At 46.9% G+C, this 19,812-nt stretch overlaps 1 protein-coding gene across 2 annotated transcripts in view; it reads left to right on the plus strand.

The window, feature by feature from the left end:
- Nucleotides 1-19,812, plus strand: part of ASIC2 (acid sensing ion channel subunit 2) — a 1,423,043-nt gene that overhangs the window by 1,283,447 nt on the left and 119,784 nt on the right. The window lies entirely within an intron of this gene.

The raw sequence follows: 19,812 nt of genomic DNA on the forward strand, positions 1-19,812 counted from the left end.
CGTCACGGATCGCTATCGATATCGTTAAGTTGTTCAGTGTGAAGGTACCTTAAGATGCATGTTGCTCTTATAATTTATCTCTAGGTGTTGGTGCCTTAGTGTCTACACTTTCCCTTGATAGTCGATTGATGTTGGCCAGCTTGCACAAAAGACAACAGGGGGTCCCAGCTCTACTCCTCCTTGCCTTCATTAACACGTGGCCTCTAATTCTCTGGCCAAATGGCAAAGTTCTATTCTTTAGGGGAATTGTGTACTTATGCCAAGGATGGGGGCCACCAGGAGTGGCGGAAGATCTCTGGATAATCTATTGGGCCTGAATTAATAAATCCAAAATGGAGTCTCCCTCACACCTCATAGCCAGTATGGCGTTGAAACGCTTTGTCAATAACAAACCTTTTTATTATCATAATTGAAGAATCGATTAACTCCAGCAGCGCAGTCCACCTTATGTGTTATATCCAACTGGATCCTATATTTCTTAGAGGATTTATCCACCAGCCACGGGACATCAGCAGCTGTTCTTCTCCACATCTATATGGGAGATGTGCCTGTCTCAACTCCACCATGTGAGCGTAACCAACCCTTACCCACTGTCCCGCCATAGGATATCACCCTCTTCTGCGCTGTTCCTCACATCTAGATTTACTCATTAAAGTGAACCTGTCACATTGTGCATTCAGTAGTAAATATCAGTTAGTTTAGTAGGCAAACCTTCTAAGTGCATGACTGCTATCTCTGTATTCTCAGACCACCTACTGGACTCCTAAGTATAAGAAGCGTGGGGATTTAAATAAAGTGCCAGGTATACTCAATATTTTCCAACTAAATTATGATCAATTTGTTGTTTTCCTTCTGTTCTCTGCTCCAACAGGTCAGCGAGACATATTTCCTTTAAAACTGGCCACACACCATTAGATAGCTGTTGGTTGAGCAGTCATTTGACGGACAGTTATCTCTCCTGCCTCCCCCTCACCCTACACAGGAATCCTTGGCTTGGTCAAGCGTCCTTGTGTTGGATATGAGAATATGTAACACAGAATGAAAAGATTGTGTGATTGTATTGCTCCGTCAACACAGTACAGAAAGGAAAGAGCTGATCTCTATTTACGTGAAGGAGCAGAATTGCCAGCAGGTATGGGCTGGGGATAAAATTCAGTCCTGGCATTTGAAATTACATATGCCGATATTGTCCCCATCCCCAAGCACCAAATGGGTTATATTACTAATTTTACCCTGGAAATCAAGATTTACTACAACACCAATATTTCTAATGATACCTGTGGCCTGCTGGGGCAAGTGACGGAGTCAGCGACTTTGTGCTCCATCACAACTCTTAACAGTATGGGTGTCTTGAGACCACCGATTCTGCTAACAACGTAGCAGACAAGACAGCCCACGACCAGACAGACCCTTCTGACATTTGCCAGAATTGCCAGATAGCCAGTTCGGCCTTGATTGCCGGCAAGAAAAGTCCGTGGTCACTCCGGGCCGCGCAGAACAGGTATCTACCTGCCTGTTAGTTCTTAGCCCCAATGAGAAAAAAATAAAATGGTCCCGGACAAATCCTTTATGTATTATGGTCAGCAGTGAGTAACTATTAGCAAAAGAATCGAAAACTAAAAAATGTTTTTCAACTTATGTAGATACGGACTATATTAGTGTATTATCACACAGAGGTCTTTTCACTGTAATTTTTGGTGTCAAAATCCAACCATGGGCATGGTAACTAGGCAATCCACTTTGTTGTCCATAAGAAGTTCATATGGCCTTGGATTTCTGCAGTGGATTTGAAAATTACATGAAGAAGTTTCCACGTGGATTCAGCCTAGGAACCACAGCATGTAGTCACATTGATTAGGGCTAATCCACCATGAACCTGGGCCATTATAACTGCAAATAAGTGGCACAGATCCAAAGGGTTAGCTTCACATTTCTGGTGTGTATTCTTTGCCAAATCAGTGAAGAATAGTTGCCAGCTTTAAATGATTTAGTCCTTCTGGCAGATTATAGTATAGACACAGGATGTGCCACGCATCGCGCTTGCTCGACAATTCTTAGAGTTCCCACAGAAATTAATAGAGAGAGACACCTCTCCGCTGACAGCAGCACACAACAGGGTCCAGTTCTTGAGATGGATGTGAATCTCTCCGAAACCTGCATCTATATAACATTCATGGAATACCTTGTTACTATGCCACAATAATGGGAATACCCCTTTGTAAACCCTATGTCAACCTACCTTCAGAATTAATTGACATTCACAGCTGCATTCATAATTCTGCTGGATTAGTGAACCTCTATATGATGTAGAGACAAATTTCATAGAGTTCAGTTCAACAAAAGTAGGACCTCAGTTATTAAACTTGTTGACTGTTCTCAATACCGGCGCCAGCAGAATTGTGAACTATTCAATGTCATGTGCTTCATATTTTTGTAACCTTGTTCTACATAAACTCAGGAAGAATCCTTGAGTTCCCTGGTAGGCACAACGTTGGTGGCATTGAGCTGCATGTATGAAGAACTATTATAGTTTATATTGCAAAAATATGAAATCCTTTTAACAGATGATGATCAGGATTAATATTTACATCTTGTAAAATCACACAGACAACATGCTGCATATGTACCGCTTGTGCGTTGGTTCATGCCATTTATATTCCTTTTTATCGTCCTTAAAATTTACATTATTCATTTGACTAATGACGACTCCTGTGAATGTTCGACAATGTTTTGACAGATATTTTCAACACTCAAATAGTACAATTCCTGTTCGTTGTAACTTAGCGAAAGCATTAAATATAAATACGTAACTTTCAGGTTTTTTTTTCATACCTTAAATTAATAAAGGACATCTGTTAGTAGTGGTATGAACCCTCCTAAGCCGTCTATATGGTCATGGAAATCATAGGAAGCTGAATAAAATGCTACCTTGATATCTGAGATCTGATGTCTCATTCCAGAGAAATCCAAATTTTTTACTAATATGTAAATGAGCTGTTAAGATCTATGGGCCAGACATAGATCTCTCTGAGAATCTGCCTCCAGAGATTATTGTAAATGAAAGATAGAATTACTAGTGTGAGACATGTAATGGCCACTTTCTGTGCTCCTGACCTCATCACAAAGCGGTGTGTGAGTACAACTAAATCTGCATTTCCACTGCAAGATAATCATGAACAAGCATTGCTAAAAACGCTTGTTTCATGATTTTCTTGCTGAATAAACAGGCGACCAATTACCCCATACAATGCTCATTTATCAAGTGAAATAATTTTTTGTGCAGCGCAAAAGACTATTGATCTCGGTGGTGCATCATTCTGTCTAAACAGGATTTGTGCTGCCAAGAACAATGGCAGCCAATGCGCTCTGAATGCTCAGAGCAAATCTTTAATTTGGTCTGCCACTGAAAAAAGGCATTGAAATGACTGGCAATTGGTAAAATTTGACCACATAATGCTGCCATTTAGTCCATGTAAACTGACCCAAACAGTATAGAAGAGCTAAGCTTTGTCTAATTACAAACACCTCTGCTGCTGCAGCTCTCCTCTCATAGTACTGTCAGCTTAGCCGTATTCCCCTGTCCCCCCACATGCTGGCTGTTAGATGAAAGCTGAAGAAGTGTTAGTTGTAATTAGACACAGCTACGTAGTGAGATTGTTCTGTCCTCACTAGTTGAGGCAGGCTCATACGTAGCTATACAGTCAGCTAAACCGCTATACCAGGGTCCAATAAGGAGACTATGGTTGAGTCTGTGCTTTATTAAACGTAGTGGTATATTGATGCGGTGAAACTGTGAACAATGATATACATAGAATCAGTGCAGGTATAGAACAGATACATAATACACATGATATACATTATGCATAACATTTAGAAAGCTAGTGACTAAACTGGGAGTACAACTGGTTAAACTAAGCTAATATAGAGCAGGAATATCTATATGAAGCATAAAGACATACCGGCAATGCAATCGCAAGGGGGATGAAGTGAAGCGTCTTTCCTTGAAGGCAAACTGAAGAAAGTGAAATGAAAAATGGAGGGAAATGGAGGCTGAGCTACCATAATGCATTGCAAAGGAGGAGGAGAATCAGACATGGATAATACAAAAACAAGATTGAACTGCCAACATAACTCTGACCGCTAGAGGGAGCCAAAGCATCACAGATGAATAAAGGCATGAATATATCAATACTGTATACTGAGGAAACTGCAATTATGCAAGCAAATAATCAGGGTAACAATATTAGATGGCGGAGACAGAACACTCCCCATCTGGCATCAACGGATGTCACTACTCCTTTCTTCCGAAGGCAACAATAGGACCAGTTCAGATACCGGTCTGGAAAATGTCTTAGGTTCATTCCCTTTGGTCATCCTTAGCTCAACTTTGCGGACGTTGCCGTCCTTGCTCGGGAACGTTGCGGTAACTAGACCAAGTGGCCACTGGTTCCGGTGAATCTGACAGTCTTTCACAAGAACAAGGTCACCTATGTTCAGATTAGGTTTAGTAGATTGCCACTTTGTCCGTGGCTGCAGGGTAGACAAATATTGTTTGCGCCACCTGTCCCAGAAAGTATTTGCAAGACTTTGTACCTGTCTCCATTGGCGCTTGTAGAGGTCCTTCGCGTCGAATCCTCCTGGAGGGGCACTGGACAGTCCTGTTTTCTGGGTAAGTAAAGTAGCTGGAGTCAATAACAAAGGCTCCTCAGGGTCGTTAGGAACTGGAACCAGGGGTCTTGCGTTAATTATAGCTGCAGCTTCAGCCATGAAGGTGATGAGACTTTCGTGGGTGAGTCTCGCTGCTCCTTTACATTTTTCCATGTCACGAGTTCTGTTGGTCCTGAATGAGCGAGCTATATGAGTCAGGCAGGTAATGGCTCGAGTAAGTGACTTCCAACTTGAGAATCTGTCGAACCTGCAAGATCCAAGCTGGATAACAGAGGTCATTGTATGTAGTGTAGACACCTGAGGGCGGATTTCAGCATCTGAGTCCTCTCCTACTAGTTCAAAGGTGTCTGGAAAACATTCCTCAATGTACAAGAGTTTTGGTCCAGAGAGCCATGTTGTGATTCCTAGTCGACTTGCGTCAACTGCTCTAGTTGCATGATCTGCGGGATTCTGGTCTGTGGCTATGTAATGCCACTGCTGTGGGTGAACTGATCTCCTGATTCGTAGCACTCTGTTATTGACATAAACGTAGAATCGCCTGGTTTCGTTGTGGATATATCCCAGGACTACTTTGCTGTCTGAGTAGAACTTGGCTTGTGTCAGGTCGATATCCATTTCGGATGCGATGAACTCCGCTAACTCAACGGCTAAGACTGCGGCACAAAGCTCTAACCTGGGTATAGTGTGCTCTGGTTGTGGTGCGAGTTTGGCCTTTCCCATGACGAAACCAATGTGGCACTGACATTTGGAGTCTACAGTTTTGAGGTAGGCAACAGCGGCAATTGCTTTGACAGAAGCATCTGCAAATACGTACAGTCTTTGGCTCTGTATCTCAGTAGATGGCACAGGGGTGTATGGTCTTGGCATATGCAAGTTGGAGAATGCCGCTAACGAGTTCTTCCACTCTTCCCACTGGATCCTCTTATCAGGTGGCAGAGGTGCATCCCAGTCAGATGTTTCCCTAGTTAAGTCTCTTAGTAGGGCCTTGCCTTGTATAGTAACAGGAGCTGCGAAACCCAAGGGGTCGTACAGACTGTTGATGGTAGACAGGACGCCTCTACGTGTGAAAGGCCTTTCTTCCTGGCTGACCTGAAAGGTGAAAGTGTCTGATTGTAGATTCCAGAGAAGCCCGAGGCTGCGTTGCATTGGTGCGGGGTCTGACCCCAGGTCCAGGTCTCTGAGACCATTACATAGGTCTTGAGAAGGGAACGCTTCCATGAGTTCTTGGCTGTTTGAGGCTATTTTATGAAGCCTAAGGTTCGAGTAGGCAAGTATGTCCTGAGCTCTCCTGAGAAGACTGATGGCAGTCTCATTTGAAGGCATGGCTTTTAGACAGTCGTCGACATAAAAGTCCTTTTCTATGAATTGTCTGACATCTGCTCCGTATTCTGGTTCTCCTTCCTGAGCTGACCTTTTGAGTCCGTAAATGGCGACTGCAGGTGAAGGACTGTTGCCAAAGATGTGCACTCTCATGCGATAATCTGTGACTTCTTTAGTAGGATCATTGTCTCTGTACCAGAAGAATCTTAGGAAGTTCCTGTCTCTCTCTCTCACAAGGAAACAATGGAACATTTGCTGAATGTCCGCGATGAAGGCAATGGAATCCTTACGGAAGCGCATAAGTACACCCAGTAGTTTGTTATTGAGGTCTGGTCCTGTCAGTAGAACGTCATTCAGGGAGACATCATTAAATTTAGCACTGGAATCAAACACGACTCTGATCTGGCCTGGTTTCTTAGGGTGGTATTCTCCAAACATGGGTAGGAACCAGCATTCTTCAGAGTCTTTGAGAGTGGGAGCTAGTTCTGCGTGACAGTTTTCAAAAATCTTTGACATGAAGGAGAAAAAGTGATCTTTCATCTCTGGTTTCTTTTGCGGATTACGTTTGAGAGAGGAGAAACGTTGTAATGCCTGATTTCTGTTGTTCGGTAGACGTGGTCTGTGGGTTTTGAAGGGAAGAGGTGCGACCCAGCTGTTGGTCTCATCTTTAACGAGTCCCTTGTCCATTACCGCTAAGAACAACTTGTCCTCTACTGACATTGCCACTTGGTTGTCCTGCTTAGTTCTCTGGAAGACTGTGCACCCTAACTGATCCTCATAGCTTCCCGACACTATACTGCTGTCGTGAGTAAAGTCTATTAGATGGTTGGGCAGTTGGATGCTGTGTGGCAGTTCCCTGACATGGAACTCATTGTTACAAGGTTGAAACAGAGATGGACGTCCTTTCTCCAATGTATTTGTCAGCATGCTTGTCACAGAAGATGGAGCGTGCATGCGTCCCAAGCATACGTTGCCAATTATGACCCATCCTAGGTCTAGCCTTTGGGCATAGGGAGCATTGTGAAGTCCATTGATATGACGTCTCACTTTATGAACCTGTAGGATATCTCTCCCCAACAGCAGAATTATCTGGGCCTGATGGTCGAGTTCCGGTATGAGGTGTGCTATTTGTTTTAAGTGAGCGTGATGGATTGCTACATCTGGCGTAGGGATTTCAGATCTGTTGTCTGGGATCTGGTTACATTCGATGATCGTAGGTAGCGGTAGGCAGAATTGTCCGTCTAAAGACTCGATCTGGTAGTCAGTAGCTTTCCTGCCTGCTGTTGTCACAGTACCTGCACACGTCTTTAAGGAGTAGGGAGTGCTTGGCCCTTTGATGTTGAATAGGTCAAAGAACGTTGATCTAGCCAAGGATCGATTACTTTGATCATCCAAGATAGCATACAGTCTTACAGCTTGGTCTCTTGGTCTCTTGGTCAACTTGCATATGCCAAGACCATACACCCCTGTGCCCTTCGGGTATACTTTGACGAGGCATATTTTTGAACAGGACCTACTGTCTATTGTCCCTTTGCAGACCTCGGTACATTGTGAAGTGATCTCTGGCGTAGCTGTATCAGTGTTCCTTTCCTCCCCGCCATGCTCACTGTCAGCTGGCGTGTTTTGTGTACTCCATGGAGCTGGGCCGGGGTGTAGAGCAGTGTTATGATCTGTGGTGCCACATTCTGTGCATTTTACACTGACCTTGCAATCCTTGGCGAGATGAGCTGTGGACGAGCAGCACTTGTAGCAGATACCGTTTTCTTTCAGGAAGCTTCTGCGATCTGGCATAGATTTTCCTCTGAAGGCTTTGCATTTCAGGAGAGGATGAGGCTTCTGATGAAGTGGGCACTGCTTGTCAGGGTCCTGCACCTTTGTCTCTGATTGGGAGCAGCCAGCAGACCTGTAATTAGAATCTGAAGAAGAAACATAAGTCTTGTGTACTGCTACAGATGTTCTGCGTGGATTTGCAGGTGGTGATGGTGTGGCATATGGTATTGCAAAGTCAAAGCTGGGATCGTTTCTAATTCTCGCTTGTTGGTGTATGAAGTCTACAAAAACGGAGAAGGGAGGGAATGGAACGCTGTGTTTGTATTTGTACGTGGAACCATGTGTGAGCCACCTCTCCTGTAGATTGTAGGGCAACTTCTGGACTATAGGGTTAACACCTCTGGCTGTGTCGAGAAATGCAAGTCCCTGTAGGTCGTCCTCGTATTTGGCAACTTGGACTTCCTTTAGCAAGTCGCTTAGCTCTCTAAGTTTCTGGAGACCTTTGTTAGATATTTTAGGAAAGTCATCGATTCTTTTGAACAAGGCTCTTTCTATTACTTCTGCTGAGCCGTAACACTCATCCAGCCTTTTCCAGATCTCTTTGAGGCCAGTCTCAGGGCGGTTTATATTAATGTCTCTGATCCTTACTGCGTGTTTGACTGACTCTTCTCCCAGGTATTTGACTAACAGGTCTATCTCTTCCCTGTGTTGTAGCCCCAAGTCTCTAATGACATTTTGGAAGGAAGCTTTCCAAGCTCTGTAACCTTCAGCTCGGTCAGTGAATTTCATGAGTCCCTTGGCAACCAGTTCACGTCGTGTGAAGAACTTGGCAAATTCTGTCGTGAACCGGTTGTCAGCAGAGTATACTGGTGATGGGTCGCCCTGATAGTGATGTGAGGTGCGTTCGTACCTGTTAGTGTCCTCATGGTGGCGCCAGCCGGTGTCGTAATGCTTCGGTCTGACGTAAGGTATGTCAGCAGGGTGATTCACGTTGGTTACCTGATGAGGGGCAGGGTAGTCGTTAGCAGAGTTGTTTTGCCTCACATTTTCGAGTTTGTTTCTGTCCTGAGCCTCGTGACGACTCTCGCTCACTTCGCTGGAGGTGTCGTATTCTGGTTTTGGTACTGGTTCAGGGTTATAGTTTGGATCAGGAAGTTCATTAACATACTGAGATGTGCGTTGTTGTGAGTCTTGCAGTGGGAACTCCAGACTCGACATACTGCTTTGGCTATGCAGCTTTGGATTTTGCGCGGCTTCTAGCGATTCTGCCTCGGCAAGGGCTGCGGCAGCTTCCCTTTTTGCTGCTAGGCTTTCTAAGGCGGCATCCACGTGTGCCTTCTCTAACTGCGTTCTTCTCTCTTGGTCGGCTCTCTCTAACTGCATTCTTCTCTCTTGGCCGGCTCTCTCTAACTGCATTCTTCTCTCTTGCTCGTCTCTCTCTAAGCGCAACCTTCTCTCTTGCTCGTCTCTCTCTAAGAGTGACCTTCTCTCTTCGTCATCTAGGCGTGCTTTTTCTAATTTAAGTTGCATCTCTTGGTCAGCAAAGCTCGCTCGTATTTTGGCGGCTTCAGCATTTGCGCGGGCAATGGCGACCGCGCTGCTGATGGATGTTGTCTTTGAGGAGACGGAAGTAACAGATCTTGTCCTATGTGATTTGTGAGACATGGTGTCTTGGGAAAGTGCTTGGCTGTGCAGAGATTGCTGCAGCTGTATTCAGTCTCTGTGTAGCCGGTGACTTGAATCCCACTAGTTGGATGGCTGCCGTTTCACTGTTCTGTCCTCACTAGTTGAGGCAGGCTCATACGTAGCTATACAGTCAGCTAAACCGCTATACCGGGGTCCAATAAGGAGACTGTGGTTGAGTCTGTGCTTTATTAAACGTAGTGGTATATTGATGCGGTGAAACTGTGAACAATGATATACATAGAATCAGTGCAGGTATAGAACAGATACATAATACACATGATATACATTATGCATAACATTTAGAAAGCTAGTGACTAAACTGGGAGTACAACTGGTTAAACTAAGCTAATATAGAGCAGGAATATCTATATGAAGCATAAAGACATACCGGCAATGCAATCGCAAGGGGGATGAAGTGAAGCGTCTTTCCTTGAAGGCAAACTGAAGAAAGTGAAATGAAAAATGGAGGGAAATGGAGGCTGAGCTACCATAATGCATTGCAAAGGAGGAGGAGAATCAGACATGGATAATACAAAAACAAGACTGAACTGCCAACATAACTCTGACCGCTAGAGGGAGCCAAAGCATCACAGATGAATAAAGGCATGAATATATCAATACTGTATACTGAGGAAACTGCAATTATGCAAGCAAATAATCAGGGTAACAATATTAGATGGCGGAGACAGAACAGAGATCATTCAGGAGAGCACCCATGTGAGACATGTAATGACAGACAGTCTGCTCTCCTCACTGAGATTTGTCTCATGACAAACCCTTCTAGCAGCTCTCCTCACAGTGCTGTCAGCTATTCTGTACATCCTCTCCTACATTGGCTGTGTATGATAAAAGCTAAAGAAGTGTATTTGTTCACAATTATGTCTATATGAGCAGGTTGCGGGATGCAGTGACACACGAGAGGCAGAACAAGGGTTAACAATTTAATTTAACAATGGGGTATGCCACGCAGAGAGGCAAGCAGTTAAATTAGGAAATAAACAGTTAAATTGTTACAGAAATGCAGAGTTAATGAACAATGAACGATGTAACGGCTGCTCTTTCAAACACTTATTGGGTCAGATGTTCCTCAAGCTCCAGATGATGCTTGGGAGTCAGCAGCGCCAACAATGGCCAGCGCAGTGCTTGTCCAATGAGGTCCTGCAGGCAACGGTAGTCCGTCTTCTGGCGACAGCAATCGGTCTCCGGGACCTTCCGCTGAGCCCCTAGTCCATAATTGGATGCTGCCAATGCCAACAAGGCCGCAGTACTGTCAGGGTCCCGGTTGAGTGGCATGGCAATGTCCGGCAACAAGAGCAGCGGCTTACAGTCCTGCACCCTTTCCCTGGCCCTCAGACTTAAGTGCAGCGCTCAGCTGTACAGGGCTCTCGCCTCTCTCTCTGTTACTGCGGTGGGCTCCGGCAGTGTCCTGGCGTTGGGTCGGCCGTGTGTCGTTATGGCCCCGCTTCACCCACCATGGAGCATGCTGCACACTCACCTTGTCTCTGTCACTGCTGGCGGGAAACTGGCTGACGCTGCGCGCTTTCTCTTTTCACCATGCCCCGGCTTCTGGGTCAGGGCACCGGTCTGGGCCTTTTTGCCTTCCCCCGGAAAACATGGGATGCAGCCTTGACAGTGCCGGACCCGGTTTAGTACAGGTACCCACGGTTCGGTCTTCCCCCTTACATCTACTCTACCTTGGTCATGTTTTGGTCACACACAGCTCTGCAGTGAAATCAGGAGAACAGACTAGCAGTCATTACATGTCTCACACTGGTAACGTCCACTTTCATTTAAAATAAGCTCTGGGGGGGTAGATTCTCTTGCAATTCAGAGTCCGGACCATAGTCCTGAAAAGCTTATTTACATATAACAAAAGGTATGGATTTCTCTAGAACAGGACATTGGATCGCAGATATCAAGATATCATTTTATTCAACTTTCTGTGATGAGCATGTCCATATAGACGGGTGAGGAGGGTTAATCCTACTGACAGGTTGTTAGGGGTCGAGTTCCCGCTTCTGCACAAGGGGGAATCTCGAGCCACTTCCGCTGCGGTCTCCCATTCTTGTCCAGCCGCAGTGGAGCCTGCTCAGCAAGGACGTCGGTCCCAGCGTCTTGCTCATTCTCACTCTGTTCTGAGAGTTAGTGCTGCTTCTCCAGTCTCTGCCATTAAAGTCAGTGCTGGTCAGCAGCGAGCGGACTTCTCTGGGACTAAGTCCTTGTCTGCATGTACTGAGCATGCCCAGCGTAAGGTCTCCCGTTGGAGATCGAGGGTCATGTGCTCAGGCTCTGCAGCACATTCCATTGGTCCTCTTGGCAGGTCCTAGAAGGGCAAAAGTGCTGTGGCCACTTCCTGTGCTGCTGTTATATAAACTGCGCATGACCGCACGGCCATGCGCTAGTATTGTCAAACAATTGTTGATGTGTGTATGTTGTGAGTGCAAGTCGTCCTTGGAAACCCCTTCCTTATTGAATGTCTGTTCGCGGAAGGTGTATGGCTGCTACCTAGCGCCCGACTTAGCCTACAGCACTAAAAACACATCTCAGCGTCCTGTAGCTGTGCCTGCCAGTACGGCGCCGTGCGCCTGTCTTGCGCTTTCCATACCCGAGTCTGGGTGGTTAGTGGCGTCCGTTAGTGCGGCATCGCTCGCACTCTTGTGCACTTATATTCCTTAAGGTTCTCTACACACCCAGTTGCGGTGTTACGCCAGCAAGGGTCTAATCGGGCTCCAATCCCTTCTGGGGTTAAGTCCGCTGACCACTTGCTCGCGCACTAGTGCGGTACTGCGGTCCTGTGGGTTAACAGGATCGCTTTCTTCACGCTGGGTGAGGTTTAACCCACGCGTGTATCCTTTAGTGTACCGCCATATTGTCCGTCTTGCTAGCTGCAGGGTCTTTTACCTGCACGGTGGACCTCGGACTGCGAACGCACCTAGTTTCTTACCATCTATACATGGTGCGTTCCGCCAGTCCTTAACAGAATACTAGCGCCAAGGTCTGGCTAGTATGGCGGACATTCAGCAATCTTTGCGGTATATCCAGCAGTTGGAGGGTAGGTTGAAGGTTCTCGAGAACTCAACCTCAGCTGTGGATGTTACCGCAGTTGCTGTAAAGGCTGCTGGCGTGGCGGCAGCAACCTTGTCCACTGCCACCCCTGTTCCGACATTATCCCGCCTCCCGTTGCCAGAAAAATTTTCTGGAGATTGCAAAACTTGTAGGGGATTCGTGAGTCAGTGCTCTATCCACCTCGAGCTCCTGGCTGCACGTTTTCCTACAGAGCGGGCTAAGGTGGGATTTATTGTCTCGCTGTTGTCGGACAGGGCGTTGGAGTGGGCTACGCCGCTGTGGGAGCGTGATGATCATGTGGTGCAGAGTGCTCCGTTGTTTCTGGGCACGCTGAAAAAGGTCTTTCTAGGACCTCAACTCACCCATGATACAGCGCTCCAACTACTGGCATTAACTCAGGGTGAGTCCTTGGTCAGCCATTTTTCTGTCCGATTCCGTACTTTAGCTTCCGAGCTGGAGTGGTCGGACAAAGCCCTTATCCCCATATTCTGGAGGGGCCTGGCTGACCATGTTAAGGACGCTCTGGCCACTAGGGAGATTCCTGCCACACTGGAGGAGTTAATATCTATTTCTACTCGTATAGACCTCCGTTTTAACGAGCGGAGGTTGGAACGAGCCCAGTGTAGGCAGAGGTTTCGGCTGGCTCCTACCTTCGCCAAACCTTTGGAATCCCCAGTCCAGGCATCTGAGTCACATGAGACCTTGGAGGTGACACGAGCGGGATCTAAGTCTCAGTCCGCTCGTGCACATAAGGTCCGTCATGTTTGCCAGCAGTCAGGACGTCTTGTCTCCAAGAGTCCTCAGCGGTCGGGGAAACGTCAGCGTCTAGTGGCAGTTGGAGGAGGTACACTAGACACGGCGACGTTTGCCTCAAAGTTGTCCTTCAAGGGGACAATTACCATAGGCCCATCCACTCTTACGGTCGAGCTTTGCTTGGATTCTGGGGCAGAGGGTAACTTTATGTCCTCCGCCTTTGCCCAGCGTCACGCAATACCCTTGGTGATGCTCGCCCAGCCAGTGACCGTTCGAGTGGTAAATGGGTCAACACTACCTTCACAGATTACCCACCAAACCATTCCTTTCACGCTGTCTGTGTCTCCATCACATCAGGAGATAATCTCCCTATTAGTCATTCCTGAGGGAATTGATGAGGTCCTGTTGGGGATGCCATGGCTTCGCTACCATTCTCCTCATATTGAGTGGTCCTCTGGGAGAATTTTGGGATGGAGTAAATCCTGTGAGGGTAGATGTCAGAGGGAGTGCGTTCAGGTTGCTACTACACAGGTACCCGCAGATCTTTCCTCTCTCCCCAAGCACTATTGGTCCCATGCAGACGTGTTCTCCAAAAGAGCTGCGGAGACTCTTCCGCCTCACCGTCCCTATGACTGTCCTATTGACCTCTTGCCTGGTGCTGAGCCTCCCCGGGGTCGAGTCTACCCGTTATCTCTCCCGGAGACGGAGGCAATGTCCCAGTATATTCAGGAGAATCTGGCAAGAGGATTCATTAGGAAGTCAGTGTCACCGGCAGGGGCTGGGTTCTTCTTCGTACAGAAGAAGACTGGAGACTTACGTCCATGCATAGACTACAGGGGTCTTAACGCCATTACCGTTAAGAACAAGTACCCATTACCCCTGATATCTGAGCTCTTTGATAGGCTACGGGGAGCAAAGGTATTTACAAAGTTAGATCTGCGGGGTGCTTACAACCTGATTCGCATCCGTGAGGGGGATGAATGGAAGACAGCTTTTAACACCAGGGATGGGCACTATGAATATCTAGTGATGCCCTTTGGGCTCTGTAATGCCCCAGCCGTTTTCCAAGACTTTGTGAACGACATCTTTCGGGATATGCTCACCACCTCGGTCGTAGTCTATCTGGATGACATTCTCATCTACTCTCCAGATATAGACTCCCATCGGAGAGATGTTCGCAAAGTCTTCGACCTCTTACGGGCAAACTCCCTCTACGCTAAGTTGGAGAAGTGTGTGTTTGAGCAGGAGTCCTTGCCTTTCCTTGGTTATATCATTTCTGCCCAGGGTTTGGCTATGGATCCTGCCAAGCTACAGGCAGTAATGGACTGGCAGGAACCCCATTCTCTTAAAGCGGTGCAGCGCTTTATGGGGTTCATTAATTACTATCGCCAGTTCATTCCACACTTCTCAACTTTGGTAGCTCCCTTGGTCGCCCTCACCAAGAAGGGAGCAAATCCCAAGTTGTGGTCAGAGGAGGTCTCCAAGGCTTTTCTCTCGATTAAGTCACACTTCGCTAGCGCTCCCATCCTACATCGCCCCGATGTAGATAAACCATTCATCTTGGAGGTGGATGCCTCATCCGTTGGTGCTGGAGCAGTCCTTTTCCAAAAGGATGCTCAAGGTCGGAAGCATCCTTGCTTCTTCTTCTCCAAAACTTTCACACCAGCGGAGAGGAATTATTCCATCGGGGACAGGGAGTTGCTAGCCATGAAATTGGCTTTTTCAGAGTGGAGACACCTCTTGGAGGGAGCTCGCTTTCCCTTCCAAGTCTTCACTGATCACAAGAACTTGGTGTATATACAGACGGCCCAGCGGCTAAATTCTCGCCAGGCTAGATGGTCCCTGTTTTTCTCCCGGTTCCATTTTACCCTCCATTTTCTCTCCGGGGAGAAGAACGTTCGTGCCGACGCTCTCTCCCGCTCCGTAGTGTCATCTGAGGAGGAGGAGGAGGAGCCTCGGCTTATTGTCCCGCCTGAGAGCTTGAGAACTGTAGCTCCGGTTTCGCTGGAGTCTGTGCCCCCGGGCAAGACTTTCGTGCCAGCTAACTTGCGACCGGAGGTTCTCTCTTGGGCTCACTCCTCCAGAGTGGGTGGGCATTTTGGGACCAAGAGGACATCTGAGCTTTTGGCGAGAACATATTGGTGGCCGCATATGGTCCGAGATGTCAAGGACTATATTCAGGCGTGCGTTTCTTGCGCCCAGAATCGGTCTCCTCGGCAACGGCCTGCTGGGTTGCTTTACCCTCTACCGGTGGCAGACAGGCCCTGGGAGATGGTCGGAATGGACTTTGTGGTGGGCTTACCCAAGTCGCGTGGCTGCTCCATTATTTGGGTAGTCACCGACCATTTCTCTAAGATGGTACATTTGGTACCGCTTCCTCGGTTACCCTCAGCACGGGCCTTGGCGGTGTTGTTCATGAAGCATGTTTTTCGATTGCATGGTATGCCTGATAAGATTGTCAGCGATCGGGGTCCCCAGTTCGCGTCTCGGTTTTGGAGAGAGCTCTGCCGTTTGCTCAGCATAGAGTTAAACCTCTCCTCTGCATATCATCCCGAGACGAATGGGTTGGTGGAGAGAACCAACCAGACTCTGGTGACGTATTTGCGACATTTCGTCTCCGCTAGGCAGGATGACTGGGCATCTTTGCTACCTTGGGCGGAATTTGCCTTGAACAACGCCGTAGCCGATTCCACTGGCCAAACTCCTTTTCTCCTTAATTACGGCCAGCATCCGCGTGTTCCTGTGCCCATGCCCGTGTCATCCACCGATTCTAGGGTGGCAGACTGGGCGGTGGAGGCACGGGACATCTGGGACCGCACACAGGATGCCATTCGGGCCTCCAAGGAGAGAATGAGGGTTTCGGCTGATACACACCGGCGTCCCGCTCCGGTCTTTGCTCCCGGCGACTTAGTGTGGCTCTCCGCCCGTAACATCAGGCTGCGAGTTTAGTCCACTAAGTTTGCTCCTCGCTACATTGGCCCGTTTAAAGTTCTGGAACAGGTCAACCCTGTGGTTTACCGTTTGGCCATTCCTCCACGCCTTGGTATCACCGATACCTTTCACGTTTCCCTCTTAAAGCCCGTTCGTTTGTCTCGGTTTTCTGAGTTATCTGCTGGGACATCGGGTTCATCCACGGATGAGTTTGAGGTGAATGCTATTGTGGGAAGCAAGGTGGTACGTGGCAAAAAATTTTATTTGGTGGATTGGAAGGGTCATGGTCCAGAGGATAGAACCTGGGAGCCTGTGGAGCACATTCGGGCTCCGCAGCTCATTGCTGCCTTCGAACGTAGCGAGGCCCAAGGAGGGGGGGGCCCTAGGAGGGGGGGTAATGTTAGGGGTCGAGTTCCCGCTTCTGCACAGGGGGAATCTCGAGCCACTTCCGCTGCGGTCTCCCATTCTTGTCCAGCCGCAGTGGAGCCTGCTCAGCAAGGACGTCGGTCCCAGCGTCTTGCTCATTCTCACTCTGTTCTGAGAGTTAGTGCTGCTTCTCCAGTCTCTGCCATTAAAGTCAGTGCTGGTCAGCAGCGAGCGGACTTCTCTGGGACTAAGTCCTTGTCTGCATGTACTGAGCATGCCCAGCGTAAGGTCTCCCGTTGGAGATCGAGGGTCATGTGCTCAGGCTCTGCAGCACATTCCATTGGTCCTCTTGGCAGGTCCTAGAAGGGCAAAAGTGCTGTGGCCACTTCCTGTGCTGCTGTTATATAAACTGCGCATGACCGCACGGCCATGCGCTAGTATTGTCAAACAATTGTTGATGTGTGTATGTTGTGAGTGCAAGTCGTCCTTGGAAACCCCTTCCTTATTGAATGTCTGTTCGCGGAAGGTGTATGGCTGCTACCTAGCGCCCGACTTAGCCTACAGCACTAAAAACACATCTCAGCGTCCTGTAGCTGTGCCTGCCAGTACGGCGCCGTGCGCCTGTCTTGCGCTTTCCATACCCGAGTCTGGGTGGTTAGTGGCGTCCGTTAGTGCGGCATCGCTCGCACTCTTGTGCACTTATATTCCTTAAGGTTCTCTACACACCCAGTTGCGGTGTTACGCCAGCAAGGGTCTAATCGGGCTCCAATCCCTTCTGGGGTTAAGTCCGCTGACCACTTGCTCGCGCACTAGTGCGGTACTGCGGTCCTGTGGGTTAACAGGATCGCTTTCTTCACGCTGGGTGAGGTTTAACCCACGCGTGTATCCTTTAGTGTACCGCCATATTGTCCGTCTTGCTAGCTGCAGGGTCTTTTACCTGCACGGTGGACCTCGGACTGCGAACGCACCTAGTTTCTTACCATCTATACATGGTGCGTTCCGCCAGTCCTTAACACAGGTTCCCTTTAAAACTATTCTTGTCAGCAGTAGAGGAGTTAAAACTACTTTTTGTGCTTTGTAACTCACCCCACTCTTTTTGATTGGTTAATTCTTTTTCATCAGTATTCTGCCAGCATCATAGGTGCACAAATGTATTTTCCTTCACTTTCCTGCCGTAGTGTTTATATGCTGTTTGACAGACAGGAGAGCAGGGAGACAAAGACCCACTTCCACTTTCTGTAATCCATCCCTGTGTATCTGCTCCAACAGATGGATTACACAGGCAGTAAACAGCAAGTTAGACAGAAAGGAGGCACCTAGTTCCTGGTGCTTTTTGGGGGGTAAGACAACACAATTTCTAAAGTCATTTGCAAATTCTTTATGTATCACATAATCGGTGAAAAGAGATCAAGTTATCTGAAAGCATAGAGACCATATAAGAAGCCTTCACAAAGATCTGACGCAAGGTCGATCTGAAAAACCCTAGGAAATGACTAGCAATAGTCAACTTTGCAGATTTTCAAACTACTTTTTAATATAATGTGTATTGAGCCACAATGCATGTTAAATTAGTAAAATTATTAAATGATTTGAATCTTAATCTACTTTTAACTACAAGTAACTTTGTTTTACTAGGATACCTATTCTAGCAATGCTAAGAACTCCATGTTCCTGTGTGACCAATATACTCTAGTCCTATCCTATCCAATATACAAGTCATATCCTCACGTAAGGCGGCGTAAGAATGATAGGCAAGTACATGTGTTTTTTCTTAATTTCTTTAACCCTTTTCCTCTTGCATGGGATTCGGGGCAATTTCAATTAGGACTATACTGTATTTATTAGGACCAAATCAAATCTGCCGATCAAATCCAAGCAAATGTGCCTGAATCGAATTTCAGGAGTTCGCTCTGCTCTTATTACAAGCTTATTCCCAAACTTTTAAGAAGATTGGCTGTACAGCTCAGATGGCGGGCTATGAGAGGATTATGTAATCGGTTATGTAGGCAGACATCGATGCAGTCTCATTATTATACTATTTCTAGACATTCGTGTCCCACTGGGGCCAGATATAAAGCAAGTTCACAAACATGTGGGATTTCTGCATTTTTGAAGTCAAGGAGAAATACCTTGTCTCTTCTCACTGTAAATAGCCCAAGTCATTCGTGCAGCATCTGTTATAAGGCTCACACTCCAACGAGCACCAGGCGGGGTGTTACTGGACGACAAACTCCACCAGACGGTTAATCACAGGCTGGACTGGGCCCTGGACTCCTTCATTTCAATTTTTTTTCATGGTGAACACTCTCGTGCTAATGAATTATGCAATAAATGGTTCTATTATGAAGAAATTAATTGCAACCCTATAACAGGAAAACTGGCACAGACAAGACCAACAATCCATCAGCTTCTCCGCTTTAACATTTGTGCTGTGAAGAGATTCCCCAAAACAAAGCCACATTCATGAATTTTATTACAGGAGAAAAAGATCATTAATATTCAGTGCAAAAGTTAGAGACATTGTAAGAGAGAACAATTCTGTTAAAGGAACCCAACACCTAGAAATGAATTATTACAGGGAACCTGACAATGGATACAAAGCTGCCCGAACCCTGGGCAGCATGTATCAGATAGCTTAAATCAATCCAAAAAGGAATGTTCTCCAGCAGCAACAAAGAGGTGGCTGAAACTTAGCCTTTAATCATAGAGAATTAGAAAATTAGCAGAATGTGCACAAATTATAAAAAGCACAATATTAACGTGTTTTGGAACATAGATGATTAACAGTTTGTTTTTTTATGCGAAATGCATAAACATTATGGATTATTCTAACATGTGCATATTCTGCCAGTCTTTTTATTCTATATGAATAAAGGCTAAGTTTTAACTACTTCTCTGTTGGTGCTTGAGAACAATAGTTTTTGGCCTAATTTGAGATATCTGACCAGGAAGCTAGTCCAGTGCATACTCTGTGCACCACACCTAGACCACAGACTGTCTACAGTTTACATTTTGTCTCATTTTTAGCATGTATCAGACACTGGCTGGAGGATTTGAGCCATGTATGTTTGACTCTGAAATGCTGCAAACATCGGATCTGAGCCACACAGGAGACTAGTTGGAACGCAGGTCCCCAGTTCTCCCTGCCTGCTACGAATGATTATGTAATGCCGGTGTCTCTGCATCCCCTTATGCTCTCGCCGCCATAGCACTGCTCCACATGCTCCTTCTCCTGCCTTTTCTCCTCCGCCT

This window comes from Ranitomeya imitator, chromosome 2, assembly GCF_032444005.1.
Source record: "Ranitomeya imitator isolate aRanImi1 chromosome 2, aRanImi1.pri, whole genome shotgun sequence".
Taxonomy (NCBI): Eukaryota; Metazoa; Chordata; class Amphibia; order Anura; family Dendrobatidae; genus Ranitomeya; species Ranitomeya imitator.